We start from the raw sequence: 26,364 nt of genomic DNA on the forward strand, positions 1-26,364 counted from the left end.
TTTGTCATTTTTGTCATTTTTGTCATTTTTTGTCATTTTTGTCATTTTTGTCATTTTTGTCATTTTTGTCATTTTTGTCATTTTTGTCATTTTTGTCATTTTTGTCATTTTTGTCATTTTTGTCATTTTTGTCATTTTTGTCATTTTTGTCATTTTTGTCATTTTTGTCATTTTTGTCATTTTTGTCATTTTTGTCATTTTTGTCATTTTTGTCATTTTTGTCATTTTTGTCATTTTTGTCATTTTTGTCATTTTTGTCATTTTTGTCATTTTTGTCATTTTTGTCATTTTTGTCATTTTTGTCATTTTTGTCATTTTTGTCATTTTTGTCATTTTTGTCATTTTTGTCATTTTTGTCATTTTTGTCATTTTTGTCATTTTGTCATTTTTGTCATTTTGTCATTTTTGTCATTTTTGTCATTTTGTCATTTTTGTCATTTTTGTCATTTTAGTCATTTTAGTCATTTTAGTCATTTTAGTCATTTTAGTCATTTTAGTCATTTTTGTCATTTTTGTCATTTTTGTCATTTTTGTCATTTTTGTCATTTTTGTCATTTTTGTCATTTTTGTCATTTTTGTCATTTTTGTCATTTTTGTCATTTTTGTCATTTTTGTCATTTTTGTCATTTTTGTCATTTTTGTCATTTTTGTCATTTTTGTCATTTTTGTCATTTTTGTCATTTTTGTCATTTTTGTCATTTTTGTCATTTTTGTCATTTTTGTCATTTTTGTCATTTTTGTCATTTTTGTCATTTTTGTCATTTTTGTCATTTTTGTCATTTTTGTCATTTTTGTCATTTTTGTCATTTTTGTCATTTTTGTCATTTTTGTCATTTTTGTCATTTTTTGTCATTTTTGTCATTTTTGTCATTTTTGTCATTTTTGTCATTTTTGTCATTTTTGTCATTTTTGTCATTTTTGTCATTTTTGTCATTTTTGTCATTTTTGTCATTTTTGTCATTTTTGTCATTTTTGTCATTTTTGTCATTTTTGTCATTTTTGTCATTTTTGTCATTTTTGTCATTTTTGTCATTTTTGTCATTTTTGTCATTTTTGTCATTTTTGTCATTTTTGTCATTTTTGTCATTTTTGTCATTTTTGTCATTTTTGTCATTTTTGTCATTTTTGTCATTTTTGTCATTTTTGTCATTTTTGTCATTTTTGTCATTTTTGTCATTTTTGTCATTTTTGTCATTTTTGTCATTTTTGTCATTTTTGTCATTTTTGTCATTTTTGTCATTTTTGTCATTTTTGTCATTTTTGTCATTTTTATCATTTTTGTCATTTTTGTCATTTTTGTCATTTTTGTCATTTTTGTCATTTTTGTCATTTTTGTCATTTTTGTCATTTTTGTCATTTTTGTCAATTTTGTCATTTTTGTCATTTTTGTCATTTTTGTCATTTTTGTCATTTTTGTCATTTTTGTCATTTTTGTCATTTTTGTCATTTTTGTCATTTTTGTCATTTTTGTCATTTTTGTCATTTTTGTCATTTTTGTCATTTTTGTCATTTTTGTCATTTTTGTCATTTTTGTCATTTTTGTCATTTTTGTCATTTTTGTCATTTTTGTCATTTTTGTCATTTTTGTCATTTTTGTCATTTTTGTCATTTTTGTCATTTTTGTCATTTTTGTCATTTTTGTCATTTTTGTCATTTTTGTCATTTTTGTCATTTTTGTCATTTTTGTCATTTTTGTCATTTTTGTCATTTTTGTCATTTTTGTCATTTTTGTCATTTTTGTCATTTTTGTCATTTTTGTCATTTTTGTCATTTTTGTCATTTTTGTCATTTTTGTCATTTTTGTCATTTTTTGTCATTTTTGTCATTTTTGTCATTTTTATCATTTTTGTCATTTTTGTCATTTTTGTCATTTTTTGTCATTTTTGTCATTTTTGTCATTTTTGTCATTTTTGTCATTTTTGTCATTTTTGTCATTTTTGTCATTTTTGTCATTTTTGTCATTTTTGTCATTTTTGTCATTTTTGTCATTTTTGTCATTTTTGTCATTTTTGTCATTTTTGTCATTTTTGTCATTTTTGTCATTTTTGTCATTTTTGTCATTTTTGTCATTTTTGTCATTTTTGTCATTTTTGTCATTTTTGTCATTTTTGTCATTTTTGTCATTTTTGTCATTTTTGTCATTTTTGTCATTTTTGTCATTTTTGTCATTTTTGTCATTTTTGTCATTTTTGTCATTTTTGTCATTTTTGTCATTTTTGTCATTTTTGTCATTTTTGTCATTTTTGTCATTTTTGTCATTTTTGTCATTTTTGTCATTTTTGTCATTTTTGTCATTTTTGTCATTTTTGTCATTTTTGTCATTTTTGTCATTTTTGTCATTTTTGTCATTTTTTGTCATTTTTGTCATTTTTGTCATTTTTGTCATTTTTGTCATTTTTGTCATTTTTGTCATTTTTGTCATTTTTGTCATTTTTGTCATTTTTGTCATTTTTGTCATTTTTGTCATTTTTGTCATTTTTGTCATTTTTGTCATTTTTGTCATTTTTGTCATTTTTGTCATTTTTGTCATTTTTGTCATTTTTGTCATTTTTGTCATTTTTGTCATTTTTGTCATTTTTGTCATTTTTGTCATTTTTGTCATTTTTGTCATTTTTGTCATTTTTGTCATTTTTGTCATTTTTGTCATTTTTGTCATTTTTGTCATTTTTGTCATTTTTGTCATTTTTGTCATTTTTGTCATTTTTGTCATTTTTGTCATTTTTGTCATTTTTGTCATTTTTGTCATTTTTGTCATTTTTGTCATTTTTGTCATTTTTGTCATTTTTGTCATTTTTGTCATTTTTGTCATTTTTGTCATTTTTGTCATTTTTGTCATTTTTGTCATTTTTGTCATTTTTGTCATTTTTGTCATTTTTGTCATTTTTGTCATTTTTGTCATTTTTGTCATTTTTGTCATTTTTGTCATTTTTGTCATTTTTGTCATTTTTGTCATTTTTGTCATTTTTGTCATTTTTGTCATTTTTGTCATTTTTGTCATTTTTGTCATTTTTGTCATTTTTGTCATTTTTGTCATTTTTGTCATTTTTGTCATTTTTGTCATTTTTGTCATTTTTGTCATTTTTGTCATTTTTGTCATTTTTGTCATTTTTGTCATTTTTGTCATTTTTGTCATTTTTGTCATTTTTGTCATTTTTGTCATTTTTGTCATTTTTGTCATTTTTGTCATTTTTGTCATTTTTGTCATTTTTGTCATTTTTGTCATTTTTGTCATTTTTGTCATTTTTGTCATTTTTGTCATTTTTGTCATTTTTGTCATTTTTGTCATTTTTGTCATTTTTGTCATTTTTGTCATTTTTGTCATTTTTGTCATTTTTGTCATTTTTGTCATTTTTGTCATTTTTGTCATTTTTGTCATTTTTGTCATTTTTGTCATTTTTGTCATTTTTGTCATTTTTGTCATTTTTGTCATTTTTGTCATTTTTGTCATTTTTGTCATTTTTGTCATTTTTGTCATTTTTGTCATTTTTGTCATTTTTGTCATTTTTGTCATTTTTGTCATTTTTGTCATTTTTGTCATTTTTGTCATTTTTGTCATTTTTGTCATTTTTGTCATTTTTGTCATTTTTGTCATTTTTGTCATTTTTGTCATTTTTGTCATTTTTGTCATTTTTGTCATTTTTGTCATTTTTGTCATTTTTGTCATTTTTGTCATTTTTGTCATTTTTGTCATTTTTGTCATTTTTGTCATTTTTGTCATTTTTGTCATTTTTGTCATTTTTGTCATTTTTGTCATTTTTGTCATTTTTGTCATTTTTGTCATTTTTGTCATTTTTGTCATTTTTGTCATTTTTGTCATTTTTGTCATTTTTGTCATTTTTGTCATTTTTGTCATTTTTGTCATTTTTGTCATTTTTGTCATTTTTGTCATTTTTGTCATTTTTGTCATTTTTGTCATTTTTGTCATTTTTGTCATTTTTGTCATTTTTGTCATTTTTGTCATTTTTGTCATTTTTGTCATTTTTGTCATTTTTGTCATTTTTGTCATTTTTGTCATTTTTGTCATTTTTGTCATTTTTGTCATTTTTGTCATTTTTGTCATTTTTGTCATTTTTGTCATTTTTGTCATTTTTGTCATTTTTGTCATTTTTGTCATTTTTGTCATTTTTGTCATTTTTGTCATTTTTGTCATTTTTGTCATTTTTGTCATTTTTGTCATTTTTGTCATTTTTGTCATTTTTGTCATTTTTGTCATTTTTGTCATTTTTGTCATTTTTGTCATTTTTGTCATTTTTGTCATTTTTGTCATTTTTGTCATTTTTGTCATTTTTGTCATTTTTGTCATTTTTGTCATTTTTGTCATTTTTGTCATTTTTGTCATTTTTGTCATTTTTGTCATTTTTGTCATTTTTGTCATTTTTGTCATTTTTGTCATTTTTGTCATTTTTGTCATTTTTGTCATTTTTGTCATTTTTGTCATTTTTGTCATTTTTGTCATTTTTGTCATTTTTGTCATTTTTGTCATTTTTGTCATTTTTGTCATTTTTGTCATTTTTGTCATTTTTGTCATTTTTGTCATTTTTGTCATTTTTGTCATTTTTGTCATTTTTGTCATTTTTGTCATTTTTGTCATTTTTGTCATTTTTGTCATTTTTGTCATTTTTGTCATTTTTGTCATTTTTGTCATTTTTGTCATTTTTGTCATTTTTGTCATTTTTGTCATTTTTGTCATTTTTGTCATTTTTGTCATTTTTGTCATTTTTGTCATTTTTGTCATTTTTGTCATTTTTGTCATTTTTGTCATTTTTGTCATTTTTGTCATTTTTGTCATTTTTGTCATTTTTGTCATTTTTGTCATTTTTGTCATTTTTGTCATTTTTGTCATTTTTGTCATTTTTGTCATTTTTGTCATTTTTGTCATTTTTGTCATTTTTGTCATTTTTGTCATTTTTGTCATTTTTGTCATTTTTGTCATTTTTGTCATTTTTGTCATTTTTGTCATTTTTGTCATTTTTGTCATTTTTGTCATTTTTGTCATTTTTGTCATTTTTGTCATTTTTGTCATTTTTGTCATTTTTGTCATTTTTTTCATTTTTTTCATTTTTGTCATTTTTGTCATTTTTGTCATTTTTGTCATTTTTGTCATTTTTGTCATATTTGTCATTTTTGTCATTTTTGTCATTTTTGGAGTTTTCCTTGAACTGCTGCTCGTCCTTAGCAGGATTTACGGATCGCAGCAAGCTGTGCACGTGACCGAACGTGTTTTTCGGAAGTCGCGTTTTCCCGTTTGTTTTTTTCGCGATTAAAATTACCGTGCGTTTTTTAACTTTTTTAAAATATGTGTCCACAAAAGCAGCTGACAATGCTTTTTAACAGATATAAGTGTCAATAGTTCTTTTTTGATTTACGGAACAGAAATTAGCGAACCATTTGTTGAAGTTCCGAGTGTTTGGGAAAATTGGGACCAGTGCTACGCCCTCCGGACGGATTAAAAGCTGCTTAAAAGATAACTCTTCACGATGGTTTTTGAAATAAATTGTAGTGGAATTAGCAAGATAACTAATTTCTTTTGTCGTGCCAATAAGAACTAATGTGCGGAAAGAAATTAGAAAATATTTGAGTGATTTGTGGCAGGAAAAGTTAGACGTCCGAGCAAACATAGATGTCATAAAGCGGAGGTTGGCAGTCGACAGAGACGTCAAGGACAGGAAATCCCGGTGAGAGCTTTCCAATTTTTTTTTATTTATTTATTTCGGGCCTTTTAACTTTTATCGTGTGGCGTTTGATGCTATTCTTTTTCTACACTTTTTGCGCTTATGTAGATTATGTCCATATCCTGTGATGTTTAAATAATTGACTCGAGATTGGCTGGCAACCTTGCTTGCGCCAGACGCGTTCTTTTTACTTGTCCCAGTTATTTCGCCTTTTTGCTAAAAATTTTTGTACATTTCCTCGAAAAATCGAACAATTTCTTATAGTTTGCCTTTCCCTTGCCTAAGAAGGGTCAAATTAATGTGAAAAAGTGTGCTGGGGACTTTACATTTAATAAACAAAAATCGGCTCAATTTCGAAATTTTCCCCAAAGATCTGCGCGAGTGTTGTGTTATATTTCTATTTCATGTGAATATGTATAGAAGGTACCTGGAGAAAATTCATTTGGTTTCGTCGTATTAGGTGTGCCGTCTCGCTTGCACCACTAAATTTCACCTAGCTTTGACGAATAGAATACTACGCACAGACCTCCAAGATAAGTATTTCATTTTACTTTTACGCTGACTTGCCCGATTAAGGGGCTGGGTGCCAAATGACATCGTTTGAAAGAAATGAAGCGATTTGGGATTTTAACATCTGTCTCACTCACACCCACTTGTTTTTAAGATTCTTTAGTTCATTTATTTTCTGGCCCAGTCTAGGAGAAGGCCAACAGGTGTTAAATCTAGTGCCATTGCTGCCTGCCGGTTGGAGAGGTTTAAAATTTAGCATGGCCTACTAGTTTATACGGGTTCATGCGTAGGACAGAAATTAGTGTTTTCAAACAGTTTACGGGATAAAGAACACAGTTTGTTAAAGTTCCTAAAAAACAAACTTAAATCACATTTTGTTCAATATAATATTACTAATTATTATTAAAGTTCCACAGCCTTATAGAAAAAACCCCAATTAATCACAATGGTATATATCTTATAAAATTGTATGTTTTGGCTAATTTTTTTTAATGGTTTCAGATTCGTAAAAGTGAAACAGTAACTATATTACCATTAGAATATAAAGATACTTTTGTAAATTCTTAAGATTTTCAGCTGGATTGCCAAAAGATGAACAACAAGTACAAAAGGAGATATTTCGAACAATTTATGCATCAAATGTGTTTTTTTTTGTAAATTCTTTATTTGAAACGGCTTGTACCTTTAGGCTTTAAGGAACCAAACTCGTTTTGTTTGATTACAATTGTGTGCTTATATCTAGTTCACTTTTAAAGAAAAAAGAAGATAGATAGGGAAATATGAAAATAAAAAGAATTATAGACGAAGATCAATAGCTTTAAGGAAATCAAATGTGTTATTAACCTTCTTTTTAAAAAAATATGATAACTATATTCCAGTTTCCAATTCTTTTGACCATTATTCAATTTTTTGAATATATCTTTTTTTACATTCATATCATTTATCTTCATCTCTACCAGTGGTTTTCAAACTTTTTTCACTCACCGCCCCCTTTTCAAAATTTTTAAGCTCAACGCCCCCCTGGGCAAATTTTCAAAAATTCTATTAAAAACAAATGAAAATCTGAATCACCACGACCAAAACCCGGATAATATCCAGGCAAATTTTGTCAAAACCCATGAGTTTCAGTACAAAAAATCAAGAAAAAATATTTCCGTCATAATTTATCAGCAGTTTTCAACCATATTTTATTTAGGCATTAAACAAACTTTTCATGATTATTTCCATGAAGTTTGCTGAAGAAAATTTCTTTATGGACGCATAAATAAAAATTTTAAAAACTCAATTTGTTTTTATTTTATTTGTTTTGGTCAATGTCAAGAATTTTGCTTTTGATATTTTTAGTATGTCATAATGTGTATGTATTCCTTTGGCGCTGAAATCTTTTAGAATGGAAAAATTCTAAGGATTTCGGTGCTGTATTAATAATTTCTCTGCTCTTTCAAATCTTTTCAAAAGCGGGCAATGGCGCTATAACCATGGTCGATGACCTGAGATGAAGGTACAGGGATCCAGAACTAAACAGTGTATAATGATTAAAGAAATTTCTTTAATTATTGTATTGTTAAATTTTGGACTCCATGTAGAAAAACCTCATTTCCATCCCCTGAAGGAAGAATCGCAAGGCCCAACACCAAGGAGCATAGAAATATCTTAGCATCTATGCTCCCAACGAATAAATATTAAATAAACATGGGAACGTATGGTACTGTTGTCCACGTTTCTTCCTTCCCTGGTTCCAGTCGTCTCTGCGTCCAATACTGCACAGTGGGCCCGGCCTTGATAAGATGAATAGTAAATGTATTTTTACTATTCACCGGGATGCTGACAAGATCTGGCTGTGTACGTATCATAAGCAAGCATTTGTCATTTTTGTCATTTTTGTCATTTTTGTCATTTTTGTCATTTTTGTCATTTTTGTCATTTTTGTCATTTTTGTCATTTTTGTCATTTTTGTCATTTTTGTCATTTTTGTCATTTTTGTCATTTTTGTCATTTTTGTCATTTTTGTCATTTTTGTCATTTTTGTCATTTTTGTCATTTTTGTCATTTTTGTCATTTTTGTCATTTTTGTCATTTTTGTCATTTTTGTCATTTTTGTCATTTTTGTCATTTTTGTCATTTTTGTCATTTTTGTCATTTTTGTCATTTTTGTCATTTTTGTCATTTTTGTCATTTTTGTCATTTTTGTCATTTTTGTCATTTTTGTCATTTTTGTCATTTTTGTCATTTTTGTCATTTTTGTCATTTTTGTCATTTTTGTCATTTTTGTCATTTTTGTCATTTTTGTCATTTTTGTCATTTTTGTCATTTTTGTCATTTTTGTCATTTTTGTCATTTTTGTCATTTTTGTCATTTTTGTCATTTTTGTCATTTTTGTCATTTTTGTCATTTTTGTCATTTTAGTCATTTTAGTCATTTTAGTCATTTTAGTCATTTTAGTCATTTTTGTCATTTTTGTCATTTTTGTCATTTTTGTCATTTTTGTCATTTTTGTCATTTTTGTCATTTTTGTCATTTTTGTCATTTTTGTCATTTTTGTCATTTTTGTCATTTTTGTCATTTTTGTCATTTTTGTCATTTTTGTCATTTTTGTCATTTTTGTCATTTTTGTCATTTTTGTCATTTTTGTCATTTTTGTCATTTTTGTCATTTTTGTCATTTTTGTCATTTTTGTCATTTTTGTCATTTTTGTCATTTTTGTCATTTTTGTCATTTTTGTCATTTTTGTCATTTTTGTCATTTTTGTCATTTTTGTCATTTTTGTCATTTTTGTCATTTTTGTCATTTTTGTCATTTTTGTCATTTTTGTCATTTTTGTCATTTTTGTCATTTTTGTCATTTTTGTCATTTTTGTCATTTTTGTCATTTTTGTCATTTTTGTCATTTTTGTCATTTTTGTCATTTTTGTCATTTTTGTCATTTTTGTCATTTTTGTCATTTTTGTCATTTTTTGTCATTTTTGTCATTTTTGTCATTTTTGTCATTTTTGTCATTTTTGTCATTTTTGTCATTTTTGTCATTTTTGTCATTTTTGTCATTTTTGTCATTTTTGTCATTTTTGTCATTTTTGTCATTTTTGTCATTTTTGTCATTTTTGTCATTTTTGTCATTTTTGTCATTTTTGTCATTTTTGTCATTTTTGTCATTTTTGTCATTTTTGTCATTTTTGTCATTTTTGTCATTTTTGTCATTTTTGTCATTTTTGTCATTTTTGTCATTTTTGTCATTTTTGTCATTTTTGTCATTTTTGTCATTTTTGTCATTTTTGTCATTTTTGTCATTTTTGTCATTTTTGTCATTTTTGTCATTTTTGTCATTTTTGTCATTTTTGTCATTTTTGTCATTTTTGTCATTTTTGTCATTTTTGTCATTTTTGTCATTTTTGTCATTTTTGTCATTTTTGTCATTTTTGTCATTTTTGTCATTTTTGTCATTTTTGTCATTTTTGTCATTTTTGTCATTTTTGTCATTTTTGTCATTTTTGTCATTTTTGTCATTTTTGTCATTTTTGTCATTTTTGTCATTTTTGTCATTTTTGTCATTTTTGTCATTTTTGTCATTTTTGTCATTTTTGTCATTTTTGTCATTTTTGTCATTTTTGTCATTTTTGTCATTTTTGTCATTTTTGTCATTTTTGTCATTTTTGTCATTTTTGTCATTTTTGTCATTTTTGTCATTTTTGTCATTTTTGTCATTTTTGTCATTTTTGTCATTTTTGTCATTTTTGTCATTTTTGTCATTTTTGTCATTTTTGTCATTTTTGTCATTTTTGTCATTTTTGTCATTTTTGTCATTTTTGTCATTTTTGTCATTTTTGTCATTTTTGTCATTTTTGTCATTTTTGTCATTTTTGTCATTTTTGTCATTTTTGTCATTTTTGTCATTTTTGTCATTTTTGTCATTTTTGTCATTTTTGTCATTTTTGTCATTTTTGTCATTTTTGTCATTTTTGTCATTTTTGTCATTTTTGTCATTTTTGTCATTTTTGTCATTTTTGTCATTTTTGTCATTTTTGTCATTTTTGTCATTTTTGTCATTTTTGTCATTTTTGTCATTTTTGTCATTTTTGTCATTTTTGTCATTTTTGTCATTTTTGTCATTTTTGTCATTTTTGTCATTTTTGTCATTTTTGTCATTTTTGTCATTTTTGTCATTTTTGTCATTTTTGTCATTTTTGTCATTTTTGTCATTTTTGTCATTTTTGTCATTTTTGTCATTTTTGTCATTTTTGTCATTTTTGTCATTTTTGTCATTTTTGTCATTTTTGTCATTTTTGTCATTTTTGTCATTTTTGTCATTTTTGTCATTTTTTGCATTTTTGCCATTTTTGGTCATTTGCTTGATTTTTTTAAAAGTTTTTTAACTGATTTGGTCGGTTAAAAATTCTCACTCCTCGTAAATCCTGGTAGAATACAGGCACTAGAGGAAAGTTTGAATAAGAATATCGACCAATCACTACTTTCAAATCACTTCCACCTTGCCAGGAAAATTCTCTGTTCGTCGAAGAAGTTCACTGCTGGTTGAAATATTTTGTTATTTTGTGTAAAAAAGCGCAGATTTCATAATGTTTTCATGAAACCTAAAACTGACAAAATTGAAAGATTGAAAAGGTATGAATTTTGTTTTGCAATGATTTTATCAAAACTAATACACAAAACTTTTGAACTTATCAATCACAAAATCACTGAGTGAGATACTACCGTTGCTTCACATTTTTATTTCAAACCCTTGTAGTCGGACACGCGAAACAAATGTGGACGTTTCAATCAAAAGATTTCGAGTATGGTCTGAGAAATTTGACCGTACAGCTCAATCATCGAATTCTGTTCACTATCTGCCGAAAAATTCGCTCTACAGCTCTTCCTATGACGGTTTCAAACGAAACTCACCGCCTTTTTCTCGCGATAGGAAAAGTTCAATCTCGGAAAATTGACAGAGACAAATTCTTTAGCAGTTTTTTTTCCTCTGCGATTTCATTCAATCACGTCAGACAGGCAAGAGATACATACATTCTACTATGCGTAAAGTTTGCGCCATCCAGCAGAAACCCCGGAAGCTATTCGGATGAAAGCAAAACCGAAAAGTATTTGTAGAATTTTAATTTCGGAATCTCCTTCCACGGGTTTGAACTTTTTTCTTTCTCTCTCTTGATCTCTCCTTACCTTTCGCCTGCGACGAGGTAATGTTTCTTTTCTGTCAGCTAACGCAGAGTGAGTGAGTATCCTTAGGCCGACAGCAGCGTTGAGGAATTCCAAAAATTGAAAACATCTTGAGAACTTTCTTTTCGAGTAGCTATCGAACAAACAGCGATTCACCTTGACTGATGGGTTTTTTTGACTGCAGGTTGCCTACCCTAAGGTGAATTGTCCGAAAGTTGTCGGACAAAATCAATCTCGGTACAGATTGGTTGGAGTTTTCGAGTGAAAATTTTCGATTTCTTAGAACTTGTTAACAATTATGGAAAATTACTTAAAATCCTAATTTGGTATGAAGAAAGATTGTATTAAATTGTAACTGCTTCAGGGTTATTTTGCGCTGTTAATTCATATCACGTACTGAAGACCTAGACAAACAATCAGAAACAGCTAAGGACCTAGATCAACAGTTTTGGCATCAATAAATATGTCTATCCTTCTTGGAAGTTTGTTAACCAATAAATTTTCTAAATAATTCTATCAGTTCTTACCATCTTCCAAGCGCTTGTGGATCTTGATTTTGAGAAAGCATTAGACCAAACCATTTCTGTTCTGTGAAATTCTCACAAGCTAAGTGAAGCTAGTATGATTCTTGACTCTTGAGCTCAGTACAACTATTGCTTTCATCTAAATACGGGACCAAAATTTCACCGGAAATTAGCGGAAGTGAATTGATTCTAGAAATTGTTTTGCTCAAGTTAGTTTTCGTTGGTAAATCATTTTGCTTGAATTCGTGTTTCACTTATGCTGATTGTTTCCTAGAATGCCGCGACTCGATTCTCGTTCGATGTTGATTTGATTGACTGCAAACTGAATAATTTAATTTGAGTATCAAAAGCAATATTTTGAAATCTATGATCCAGTAATTTTATCAAAAGAGAATAAGGTACTTGCACAATTTTTGAAAAGCTATAGCATGTATTCTAAATAACCTCTATTTTGCCACAAATCTACTGCCCGAAAAATTTTTGTTTTTATTTTTAAACATTACCACAATTGAGCCTCGTTGTTAGTATTTTGAATACGTTGTATTCTTCGTTATTCATGCTCAGTTTTTATAGGCTCCCATTTTTTGTAAAATTTCAGGTCTATAAGATTACGGAAGTTTATCATAAAAACTACAAAAATTACAGAAGTTAAACAAAACTTCTCATGCATTTGCATCTTTCTCGTGAGCAACTGAATCATTCTTGAGAATATGCTTTAAAAAAAATGAGTGGGTACTTAGCTGTAAACCTTCTCGAATGGCAAATTTCACAAATCTGATGCTTTCTCCCTAATCTCAAGTGTCCAGTCTAGGGTCTAGAGTCCGGGAAATATATTCTGCTGCGAGCTTGGTATAATTGAGCATTTGAAAGCTGCTGGGACAACTTTTTCTGCTAACGGATTGTTGCATTACCGGCAATTGAGTGCATTCTTCCAAGGTTAAACAGGAACTTTGCGTTCTTCATTAACACCGAAATTTTAAGTAGGGTAAATTGCTTCGACCGCTTTACCAATTTCATGATCTTTGTTGCATCAACTTATTTCGCCAGGGATTTGATAGATTCTTCAAGTCTTCGACCAACTTCAAACCATTTTCCGAAGGGCAATTTTTTTTTACGTCTTGTCACAACAAAGGGTTGCTTCGATCATCCCCGAGAACGTTTAAAGTAACGAGCTAACGAGCCTATAATAAACAAAAGAGACGAAATGTCACGATTGGAATTTTCGATTTTCTGTCAGTGTCATTCCAATCGAGCAAAAGACTTGTCAAACTGTAAAATTTGGAATTGCGAAAGCGGCGAAAGCGATCAGTATTATCATTCATATTTGTAAACAAAAGGTAAATCACCATAACACAGATTTTAAATGTTCGATTTTGATGGCAAGATTTTCTAGGACTTATTTCTTGGTGCTTAATTGGTAAGTTATGATTTATTTATGATAGATATTTTAATAATTTTGTGTTTTTTATTGCCAGTAAAAGATGTTGCCGGATCAGCAGAGTCGAAAAGGGGAGGTTTACCAACGAAATTCCCGGAGTCCAAACTCGAATCCCCCGGAGTGCTTAGTGTGGTAGGAATACTGAAGATAGATAGATAGATGCTGTTTGATAAGTGAGAATTCAAATACACGTACCTAATGTTTCGAATTGACGTTTTGTTTTTGGTTGTAGGTAGATATATCTGTCTAATTTGTTGGCCAAATCTAAGACGAAAAAATGGTTGATCCGAGTTTGATGAATCGGTTGGTGAATCCTCGACGCCAGAGCAGTCGTCTATTAAAATAAAAATTTTAAAATACTTACACTGCAGAGTCGACTACTATCAGTGATATTAAAACTAGCCGGAATCCCACAGAATGCGAGCCATTCCTCTCGTTGTTTTGATTCTGCCGGAAACCGGAAAAAAGATATATTCTTGAATCCGGGGCAGGTTTTGTTAGAACAATTTTTAGCCAAACACTTCATGATAGCACTTTTTGCTAGATGACAGTGACAAAAAATAGCTCAGTTAAAACAACAGATTAGAGCAAAAAAACGTAACGGGAAATTTCACCAGTCGAGAACAATTATCTACTCAGATAAACGTAACCAAAATTGAAGTCATGTGAAGTTGGAAGCAAAGTAGTGTTGCGCTCAAATGACAGCGGGGTTGCTATATGATTTATTTTAAATAGGATCAGATTGCGTCTCTTTTGTTTTTAATACAGGCTCTTTATAACGAGCCTATAGTATAGACACTATAATTTCATATAGTCTGGCAAAGAGAATGACGGGAGCCAATCGAGTAGACTTTCTAAATATTGAAAAATCATGGTTGAAGTATTGTGATTCCCAAAGTTTTTCTGGCTTTTTGATAACATCAACTAAAGTTATTTAGCATAATTTTCACAATTTTTTCACATGTAGATACTAATATAGTTTTCAACAGCGATTTCCAGTTGAAGTGATAAAAATAGCATGTAATTTATGAATCTGAGAAACTATTTTTTATATTTCATCTGGAGAGAGTTATGAAGAGCTTGAACATTATCGTAGAATGCTTGATTGGCTCCGCGCGAATGACAGTTCGATTGGCTCCCGTCATTCTCTTTGCCAGACTATATGAAATTATAGTGTCTATAGCCTATAGTAAACAAAGAGACGAAATGTCACGATTGGAATTTTCTATTTTCTGTCACTGTCGTTCCAATCGAGCGAAAGACTTGTCAAACTGAAAATTTTGGAATTACGAAAGCAAATGTATAGTTATCATTTGAATGAAAATTTTTGCGCCAGTCATGTTTTTTTTTATTATTTTATGGGTAATGTCAACAAAGCCATTGCTCAATTATTTCTTATTAATTTCAAACAAAGTTTATGAAGAGCAGCAATTAAGTAATAGAATTTAGATCAACTTTGTCCATTCATCCGAAACAACAGTCACAAGAAGTTTTATTAATGGCAATCCTGGGGCAACACTGCAGGATGGTTGCTTTTTTTTTTTTTTTTTTTGTTTCGATTATAGTCGTTTTACCATCTTTATGGCATTCGCGACTTTATCAACGTTACAGTTGGCGGATCGTTATTGATAAACTATCCGGTACAACTGTGTTCGATGTTTACTCTTGGGCTCGAACTCGCGGACATCGGCTCAGGAGACAACAGACTTGCCAACTGAGCTATATCACAAGCCCAAAAGGATGGTTGCTGATTGTATTATTTTGAAAGGGATCAGATGCCTCTTCGTTTACTATAGTCTCTTTCGTTAAAAGAATTCTACGGAAATCAGAAAATAATGAAGGTAACTGTACTGAGTTTAATACAATGGAACTATTCTTGAATGATACTAAACTCTTGTTTGGTGTTTATTATAACCCTCCCGAACGCGATTGCTCTGAGCTTCTTCTTAATCATGTACAACAGTTTGCTTTAACCTATAAGGGTATATACGGGCGATAGTATTGGCGAAAAATTGGCCTCAGGCATAACCTCAAACTTTGATGAGCTGACGGCCTCACCAGTGATGCTAGGTGCGTTCGTAAAATCAGTATTTGTTTGTTTTAAACTAATTATAATATTTCTGAATTGATTAAATTTTTTGACAATCAACAACTAAACGTTTGAATTCATTACGGGGCGTCTATAAATAGATGAAGATAAGCTATCTTTCGCTAATGAATTTTCAAGGTGAATTAAAAACATCTGAAATATATTTTCATGTTCTGCTCGGTAAATTAAACAGAGTTGTTTTTAACTTCTAAACGAATGCAAATCATTCACTGCTACAAAAAAAAAGTAAAATAATGAAAGCCACGTCTATGTTGACTATGAAAATAATAGCTTGCATGCTCTGATTATTTTAAATATATCCACATAATTCGCTACATCGTTTAAGTGTGCGATACAGACAGTTGTTATTCAATTCAGATGAATGTTGCGTTTAATTTTATATTCTAATAGAAATCTACGGGAAAGTTGCAAATTCTCAGTTCTCATGAAAACGTTTTTCAATAAAAATGCAATTGAACAAATACAATCATTTTCCAAATATCAATGCACTTGGCAGCCCTGAACACCCAAAAAAATCAAAACACGAGCATCTGTGTGTCGTTTTTCCAAAAGGCGAATTTGTCGATATTAGTATCGAAAAATCGCGTTTATCATGCGCCCTGCTCAAGAATTGATTCTGTTCTCCCATGGTTTGAGGTTATGGCTGAGGCCTCCTGCTAAGGTGGTGTTCGTGTAAAACTGTCAATATATCCTAATAACGCCTCTTTTTTCATTGGTTATTTTAATGTGGACCTTTCAAAACATTCTTTGAGAAAACACCGATTCAAAGACTTCATGAATTCTACCAACTTCAGCTGCATTTATAGCGAACCCACCTTCTTCTATTCTACCGGCTGTTCTCTACTTGATTTACTTATATCAGATTCACCTGATAGCATACATCGTTTTAGCCAAATTTCTCTACCAGGCATTTCTCATCACGATTTAATCTTTTCTTCATTAAATTTTCCAAAAGCTAATGAACCAGACGGTTACTAGTTTCGCGATTATAAAAACTTTGATGAAAGTGAGTTGTTTAACAGCTTTCTGATGAATATTCATGAAACTATATTTCCTCTCAAATTCAGAAAACATCGTATGCTTGGTTCTCTAATGAGATAAATCATGCAATGATAAACAGGGACTTGGCTTACAACACTTGGAAACATTCAAAGCCAGTTGAAGATAAAAATAAATATAAAAGACTGCGAAATAAAGTTAATAATCTAATTATAAGAGCAAAAAAGACGCGTGATAAAAAACGATTTAATATGGATGTTCCAGCAGAAACTTTTTGGAATAATTTAAAAAAAAATGGACTTAGTAAGTCACAAGGAACACTGATGCAACTAATTTTTCTGTTACTGAGATTAATGACTATTTTACTTCGAATTTTTCAAGAAATACCACTAACAATTACATTATCCTAATAATTATAACGGTTTCAAGTTTAAAGCTTTCGAAGATTATGAAATTATAAATGCGATTAATTTAATTAAATCAAATGCGATAGGAATGGATGCTGTTCCTATCAAATTAATCAAAATATTACTGCCCTACATTTTACCTGCTATTAGTCACATTTTTGACATAATTTTAAAAACTTCCAAATTTTCATATCAATGGAAAAAATCTAAAGTTATCCCCATTCAAAAAAAGGCTAAATCACACGACCTGTCAAACTTAAGACCTATCAGCATATTAAGCGCAACTTCAAAATTTTTCGAAAAATTGATAAAAAATCAGATAACAGATTACCTGAATCAAAATAACATACTATTCCAATTTCAGACTTTCGTTGTTTCCACAGTACTGAAACTGCTCTTATGAAAATGCATAACGATATAGCGCTCACCTTGGATAAAAATGGTATTGCAGCTTTGCTTTTGATTGATTTTGCAAAAGCTTTCGATAGCGTATCGCATTCTAAACTCATCCTTAATCTGGAAACTAAATACAATTTTTCAAGACCAGCGGTTGAACTCGTCCAGTCGTATCTTGAAGGTCGTTCACAAGCCGTATTCTTCAACGGTTGTTTTTCTGAGTTTACTTCCATTGACTCAGGTGTACCTCAAGGATCGATTTTAGGACCACTATTTTTCTCGCTTTTTATAAACGATCTTCCATCTGTCCTACAGCACTGCTCAATTCATCTATTCGCAGATGATGTGCAGATCTACCTGTGTGAAAAAAATGTTCCAAATTTGAACGAGTTTTGTTCCCAAATTAATCAAGATCTTGATAAAATAAAAGTATTGTCCGATGTTCATCTTTTACCTATAAACTCCTCCAAAACCAAAGCTTTTTGTTTCGGTAGTAGGTACATATCCTCGCCAGTTTTTCCTCCATTAGTTCTCAACGACACTATTATTCAATTTGTTGACCACGCTGAAAACCTCGGAGTCATTCTCGATCGGGATCTTTCTTGGAACCGTCAGATCAATTCTCAATACTGTAAAATCTATGGTGCACTCAAAAGATTAAACCTAACGACAAATCACCTGGACGTTTCAACCAAACTTAAACTATTCAAGACTTATGTTTTCCCCTTGTTCATTTATGGAGATTTTCTTTATTCTAATGCTTTAGAAAGATCCGTAAACAGAACGCGCATTGCTCTTAATTACTGCGTAAGATACGAAAATTTTAATTTGTCGCGTTTCTCTCGAGTGTCACACTTGTAAAAATTACTCATCGGTTGTTCTTTCGATAACTTTCAGAAATATTGCTCATGTGTGATAATGCATAGGATTTTAAAAACAGGAAAACCGCTTTATTTGAAAACTTCACTAATCCAATTAAGGAATTCTCGAACTGGTAATATTGTTATCCCTCCGCATAGTTCGACTAAATACGGTAGATCCTTTTTCGTTAGAGGTATTGTTGGTTGGAATAACCTCCCTCTCAATTTAAAAACAACCCAAAACAAATCAGAGTTCAAAAGGTGTTTGCTAGAGGAATTCGAGGAGTAGAACGGCATTTAAAACATAACGAATTAGGAACGATTAGTTATCAGTTATTAAGGAAATACAAGTAATCAACCTACCACATTGTAACAATAAAAAAGATTGTAATCTTACGTTACAAGAATGAAATAATGAAATAAGAATCAACATCTAAAAAACCTCATTGGTCATGGCATACTACTTCAAAGTTGCTAAGCGAAGAAAAAGAGTGGGTTTATAATAAGCTCAATAAGAAAACGTGGCTTTTTTTGTATTTTGATCTGACTGAAATACAAAAATCTACGATTAAGCGATCTTTATCAAAGGCCTAAAGCATTTTTTCCCGAGAACCAATCTCATAATAATCGATCCGCCATCATAATATTTCTGCCGACACTAGGAAGGACCAGCGGAAGTTTACCAGCCAAAATACTTCCCCAATTGTTTGAATATGCATGAAACCTTCTCTAGACAGTTCCACCACGTCCACTGGATTATAATTTGGTGGCCGGCTACAAAAACTTCTCGTATGGTGGGCGTCATGATGTTGAGGTTTGTCAGGCTCAAACAAGACCATAATTGACAAACAATTACACGGCCGGGCACAAAAACCAATGTTTACCGATGTACCTACATATGTGTGTCGTCGCCATGCTCGGAAAGTTGTACCATCGAAAGTTTCGAAATGTTCACGCTTTAAAAACCGAAGACCTACGGTTGGCTGCAGCATTTCTTCGGAATAAATTTGCTATTCATGAACGAACAACTGGCACGCTACACTAGGTACTGAGGCATGACTTCCGCCGACAACGAACGGCATCGCTTAGGACGACGACGTGGTCGTTCCAGGAAGATTCATCTGGCCCATTTCGCCCGAAGATGTTTATTGTGCCCTTCCGGCGTGGCCGGGAATTTCCGATCCAGAAGATGGTCCCCATTTCGTAAGACACAAAATAATCGCTCGGGAAAAGGGAACTTATAGGAAGCTGGCTAGCGCGGAAGCAATTTTCACCTCATTTATAACCCTACGAGAAACTTCGACCCTGGCTGTGAGTGGTGTAAAATAAACGTGTTCAACTTTCCACTGATGGTTGCCCTTCGTTATCTTCGTCCATAGTGGCATAAATGCTGCTGTTTTTTGCCCATGTTTCATAAAGTTGTTTAGAAATGCAATTAAGAGCGTGCCGAAATAATGATTTAATAATTCTTGTCTCTACCACGAGCAACGGGCAGCAAATTTTTAATGAGTCACGTCATTCACGAATCAAGTGAGTTGCACTCATTCTGCGTACTACAGAACACCGTTCACTGGGAAAGTGTCTATCATTTGAATTATCAATTAAATTAGTGGCAGAAAATTTTGTAGATGTATTTTTAACTCGCTTTAAAATTTCAAATCAGAGCACCTGCCAGTCGAGCGTTCCCCATGGCAGTGTTCTCAGTCATCAGAGGTCAGAGTTCATCAGAGGCATTATCTATGGTAAATTCGCGCTCCTCCGACTGTTTGGAAACATAAAAAAAATTCATTAAATAAAATAAAATAGCGGAAAAACCTTTAGGAGATCCCCTGATGATGGGTGAGAAAAATTTTCCAGAAGCACTTTGGCCTAGATATGAAAAAAAAAAATACAACAAATGAAGGCCGAATCAAAATGAAATTCTTGATAGATGTTTGTTCACGCCCTCGCAGCACCAGCACAGCTTCCCGCTTTGTGATTGACCAGTGGCGCGATATGGGTGATTGTCCGGCCAGTGGCTGTCTAGTCAAACGCGTAGAAAGCACCAGCAATAAAGAATTTCCCCGAACGTTTTTCATCGTATCACAGAACGATCCACCAATGGGTGACTATCGTCGTAATTATTTTAAAAAAAAACTGTGAACTGTATCATTTTTATTACGGTTCATCTTTCTTTTTTGTTTACGCAACGATGAACGATTAAAAATTTCTCGGAAAATGCAACACTGAAAATTCAATCTAAAAAAAGTTTGTCTTTCTTTTTGTTTTTTCAATAATATAAAACGATTTAAAATTTCTCGGAAAATGCAACATTGAAAATTCCATCTATTAGCGTATTTGTTTTCATTTGGTGGCTCGTTTCCATCTGGACCATTTATTTTATATTTTAACTTAGGAACTATGCTGAAAAACCATGTTAACTTTTTTTAAATGTATCATTTTTGTCGGTTAATGTTTGAAAAGATTGAACGATTCAACATAGACATAATTTTTACTCTATTGCATAAGAATTTTAGAAAATGGACGGATCTCACCCAGCATTTGGTATCGGTACTGAAACAGTGTCCATTTGTAGCAGATTTATCTTGAATTACACTCTCGTACATCTTCAAAATATCCATTTGATTTTCGTCAATGAATCTTCGTTATACCTATAATCACACTCCAGTCAGAAATTCACTGTTTGAACTTAGAAACATAAAAGGTTTGGATATTTTTTTTTCGAAAACAAACGCGTCCGTCATCGATGGTCACAGCCTACTGGGTCAAAAAAAGGACACTGTTATTTTTTAAAGAATAAAAAATAAGGCTAAATCTGTTCAAGCTTGCTCAATAATTGTGGGTTTAAAATGTTTTCGTGAAAGCATGAATAAGCATTCAAAAAAAAAATTTTTTAAATCTTTTGATAGAAACCTCATATCTATAAGTTTATCAATAATTTTATGGAGGGATTAATCACCGTAATTGATGTTTGTTACTTTATTTTATCGGTTTTATCGGTGAAAAGTGATGTTCTTTTCGAAAAAACATCTTTAGATAATGAAATTTTATAGACGGATAGAAAGTCAGAAGGAATGAAAGATAATGAAAATGAGCGGGTAGCATTTATTAGAAGCATTATCATCAAATACCAAATTTTTTTTCGACACGGGCCAACTACTATGAAGTGGTAGATACAGATAAAGTTGCATCTACCATCATACATTAGTAGGCCCCACAAGCGGAAACTTGCAGTGCAAGCGAACAAAAATAGCCCGTGCCGAGCAAAAATTTGGTATGTGATGACAATGCTTCTAATAAATTCTACCCGTTCATTTCCACCATCTTTCATTTCTTCTAATTCCCTATCCGTCTATTAAATTTCATTATCTTAAGATGTTTTTTCTAAAAAGGACATCACTTTTCACCAATAAGGCCGATAAAATTAAGTATTATCAATGTTATCAATAATATAAACGCAATTATATCGAAATTCATACTGTGTATGCATCAATAGTTTCCAGGTTGATGAAACATCAAATTCACGTAAATAGTCGAAAAATTATTGATTCCACCAGTTAATTTTAAATTTCTTAAAACATGCGATTTTCACCTTACTTAGAAAAAAGGTTACTTGCAACTAACTTTGTTTTAAATGTAAAATCTAATGAAAACGTTCGAAAATTCATAGTTTTTGAAATATTTGCGCATTTGCGCATAAAACACCAATTTCAGTAATTTTTGGTTTGGTTCGAATTAAAGTTTACATTATTTACATTCTGTCAAAAATGCTTTTGTAAGAATAAGCATAAGGTTGCTGCATACATTCAGGGGTTTTAAATAGTACTTCAAAATTCTAGTAGCTGAAATCATAAAAATAAATGTTTGGATGCGTGAAATTTTGGTGTTAACAAATGCGTGATGCAAAACAATCATATTTCAGCGTTAGGAATCGAGATTTTAAACATGTTGTTGCATCTCTTTTGTTCTAAAAAAAAGTCTTGATTGTCCGAAAAAAGTTTTTACATCAACAGTGTTGGTATAGGATAACAAAAACATCATAAAATTTGTAGATGATATCATTAAGCCAATTCGTCATACTGAATGATTTTTTACGGCATCATAAAATGTCAAAATTCGGGTATCTTATTCTCGACTTTTTAAATTTTCTATGAGAATCAATAACTTTTAAAAACTAGCTTAAGATGATATTTCATCATAATTTTGTAATCAGTAAAAGATAACTCAATTGCATTATAATTGAATCGTTTTTAAAGGTTTTTAAAGGCAAACCAGAGAAGTGTATTGTTGTTATTAGGTAAATTTATAATACGCGCGTAGATGTCCTGCAGATAGGTTGTTAAAAGGGTGTTGTTTAATACTGTTAATTGCAAAAAAGGGTATTTTCGTTAATAAAGAGCTTAAAAAATTGTTAAACCAATGTGATTTTTGAGGGTTACTTGGGATTTCTAATTTTAATGATACTAACCGTAAATCTAATGGTCAGTTTTATTCCTAGTTTTTTCTTGTTGACCGGAAACAGGAAAATCGATTCTCGAATCACAATGAGACCCAAATGGATGTGTGTTCCGCAATAGAAGGGCAACGACGACGCCATCGATTGTTTCGATTGCTTCTTATGGGCTACCTTCGGACCATTTGGCCATCATTTCTTTCTTCCAAGCTGGTATCCCCATCATGAATTTCGATTTCCTCGATAAAACGAACATGGTATTGCAATTACCAGTCCAACTAACATCAATGACCAATAGCGTGGTATAATAGCGAAAAAAAACCTTATCAAGTACAATGGAACGTCGAGCGACGGTCCCTTCTTTTCACTTTTTTTCTACTTTCTGTTTCTCCTATTGTTATCTCTAAATCTTTTTTACTTCCAATTTGTCTTAATATTGCTTCTTACATTCTTACATTACTAATGCAATTTCATCTTTCATTTTCTGTATTATTTTCTCAAAACATATTCATTTTTTCACCTGATGGTATGATACCTCATCGTTTATTATGCCTAATTCTTCCGTTCTATAAACAGCTATTAAATATTTAAATTTGCAGCTGCGCTTCCCTCGAGCGAAAAGTGCTACAATCAGATTGATCACTTGTGCAGAGCTAGTTTCCTTGCAAAGATAAAATGCGACTCCCTGAAGCTGAATTAAATGCAAAAAAAAAAGAAAACTGTCTTCAAGTGGATTTCCCATCACAACCCCCCAAGAGAGAGGCACAGCAAAGTTGTTGTGCTAAGGGGGAGAAATAAAATCGCGTCGAGTGAAATACCTACAAATCACTGAGATAAAAAAGCAATCAGGAGATGCTCGGCTTCTTAAAGAGCTGTATTCTTTTCCTTTTTTTCTTACTATCTAGCTCTCTACCTTCATTTTGCTTTTTATATCGCTCTCATATCCTTTTTTCCCGAACAGGGCTTATAGAGATACATCATCATCTTTTAGGGGAATGTGGTTCCGGAGTGGTTTCAGTTGGAAGATAAGGAGACACGAATACAGAGGTAGGGAATCTACTATCGTTCCCTTTTAGTCACGCTTTGGTAAATTTTAATTATGAGAGAATAACTTTTTCGATACGATTATTTTCCCCAACGCTAGGAAGATGGCCGCAAGCTGTTGATTATGTTTGCTTTTGGCTCACTCACAACTCTATTATTGTGAGTAGTAAGAAGATGAGGTTCGGGCAAATGTTTCAGCTAGGTCTCGTAACCCCAAATTATCTGATGGCTCCAGTTCAAATAAGTTGCACTATTGCTTTCAGAGGAAAAAGTGTTGACTTTACAGGAACATACGCACACATGTTTCATACTCTTCAGTAAACATTAAAGTGCTGTTGATTTTTAATCCTACTTTATATTCACTTAATTCTGATTTACTATCTCTAAATTTCATCTAATTTTTTTTTCTTTTGTTATGTATTAATACAAAAAAGTTGATGAGTACACATGGAGTTAATTTATTTCCAAACCCAGTTGATTAGTAACTCCCAATATCGGAAACGTCCTCTTTTTCAATTTATAGTCTTTTTGGAAGGTAAAAGGTTTTTAAAATTTTAATTCACGATAATCACAGTAAAATAAAAAATGTTCAATATTCCTTCTATTATCATAGCTCTTCTGGAGTGCCGCAAGGAAGCCATTTAAGACCAATAATTTTTGTTATCTATTTTAACGATATTCTCTCTCGATGGCCCAGAACTCGCTTATGCAGATGATTTGAAACTGTATAACACCATCAATGGTCAACATTCAACAACTGCCTGCCACTAAATCGCAGTAAATGCTCGATTATATCTTTTTCTTGTAAGCGGCACCTTCTTTATGCTGAGTACATTCTCGGAGATGAAATAATCTACCGGGTTGACCAAATCAGTGATCTGGGTTTTATTCTCGATCAAAACGGCTTGAGTTTAAGACTCACACGAACTATGTTGTTGACAAAGCCTCTAGAAATCTTGGTTTCTTGTTTTGCTGAGCCAAGAAATTTAAAGATGTGTACTGCTTGAAAAGCTTACATTGAAGCATAGTCCGTTCCGTTCTTGAGTATGCTTCTGCTGTCTGGTGCCCATTCCCCAAACCCTTAACTATTTTTCGTAATACTTTGACTTCGGCGTTCTCAGAAATTTTTCCGTATAAACATATTGATCAAGCCACGAGAAATGTAGATTTATGTAAATTTTCAAGTTTTCATTAGGATCTAAATTTCTTATATTCTTCCCTTTAATTCTGTTCTCATTTTCAATTCTCCTACTTTGTTAAATTTTATTACTTTTTAATACCTCTTCTTAGTGCAGCACATTCTGTTTTGAATAGCATAGCATGGCCGTAGGAACGGGGGGGGTTTTGGGGGTTAAACCCCCCCCATGAAGGTTCAGAAAAGCAAGCGAGGTATTCTACTCTACACTCAAAATTTTAAATTCTTAATCAAATTTTGATCATTCAGTAAGGTTGTTCATGAGTAACAATCTTAACTCAGAAACAATGCCAAAACCTCGAAAACTAATCCTCGGTTCTGAATTTTGCCTCAATTTTTCAAATTTTGTTTGCTTGTTAATAACAATTTGTTTCTCTAAACTTAATTTTAAATAAGATTATACTCATTCCAGAGGTTAAAGTTTCATATTGTTAAAATCTTTATTGCACTATTTACATATTTCAGATTATGTATCCAGAATTTTTGATTTTTGGTTCGAATCACCATTAAAAATTGAAATCAAAAGCTGTTTGAAATCGATCAAATTTATGTTATATTTCAATCAAAAGAGGATACGTGATTTTTGAAACTCATATGCGTTTTCAATATTTGAATGATAACTTTCCAAATTAAAAAATCAAAGAAAATTAGAAACCATCTTAGTTTTTTTTCAATCGAAGTTTATAAACTCAATTCTTCAAAATTGCATTTTGAAAATAATGAAAATAATTTCTTTTGTAAAATCCAAACATTATAAAGCTCCAAATTGGCGAATCAGAATTGAAAACTTGAATCAGATTCATTTTTTTCTTCTAAATTCGCATAAATTTAAATTTGCAAGTCATATAGAGATTATAATAAAAATAATAAATTCTGATTGAAACCCAAAACATCAGAAATAAAATGATAGGTTCATGGATGAGAGTCCAAAACAAAAACCAACCAATTCTTGGCTTGTAATTGAAATGCTGATTTGGAATCAAAATTCAGTAATAGTTTTTTTTATTTTTTTTTTCAGAAATCACATAGAAATTCGAAAACAACTCTGAAATTAAAATTCTGAGTTTAGGTATAAATTTCTAGAAAGAGATTTTGATTGTTAGTTTAATTTAAAAATATCAAATTCTTCATCAAGTCATTTTGAATACATATTTCAGCTAAAAACTACAAATTTAATTTAAAATTTGAGTAAGTTTTGTCATTTGTTAAGAAAAATGCGATTTTGATTTTTCTTAAAACCATCCACAGAGTTATTATTGTGGAATTGATTTTCGATGAAAAAATTTGTCTGTTATCTTTCTAAAAACAAATAGCAGGGACATATTTTTGGGTATTGTTCAACATTGCAGTTGCAGTTTTTTTTTTTTCAAAATCCAAATTTCAAACTCAAATCTAAAACTTGGAATGACTTAACAAGAAACAGATAAGAACCACAAAATTTTAATCTTTTACTTTTGAAAATTTAATTTATTTTGCAAGGTTTTTTAAAAAAAACTTTCTCTTTGCTAAAATCAAATGAAAAGCTAGGTCCACAAGTGTTTTTGTGCCAATTCAAAGTTTTTTTTGAAAATAAAAGGTTCCTTAAATGAATACC

General features: G+C 30.8%; 1 protein-coding gene across 1 annotated transcript in view; it reads left to right on the forward strand.

The window, feature by feature from the left end:
- Positions 1-26,364, forward strand: part of LOC129745316 (tyramine receptor 1-like) — a 95,145-nt gene that overhangs the window by 62,241 nt on the left and 6,540 nt on the right. The window lies entirely within an intron of this gene.

The sequence above is a fragment of the Uranotaenia lowii genome, chromosome 2 (assembly GCF_029784155.1).
Source record: "Uranotaenia lowii strain MFRU-FL chromosome 2, ASM2978415v1, whole genome shotgun sequence".
Lineage (NCBI taxonomy): Eukaryota > Metazoa > Arthropoda > Insecta > Diptera > Culicidae > Uranotaenia > Uranotaenia lowii.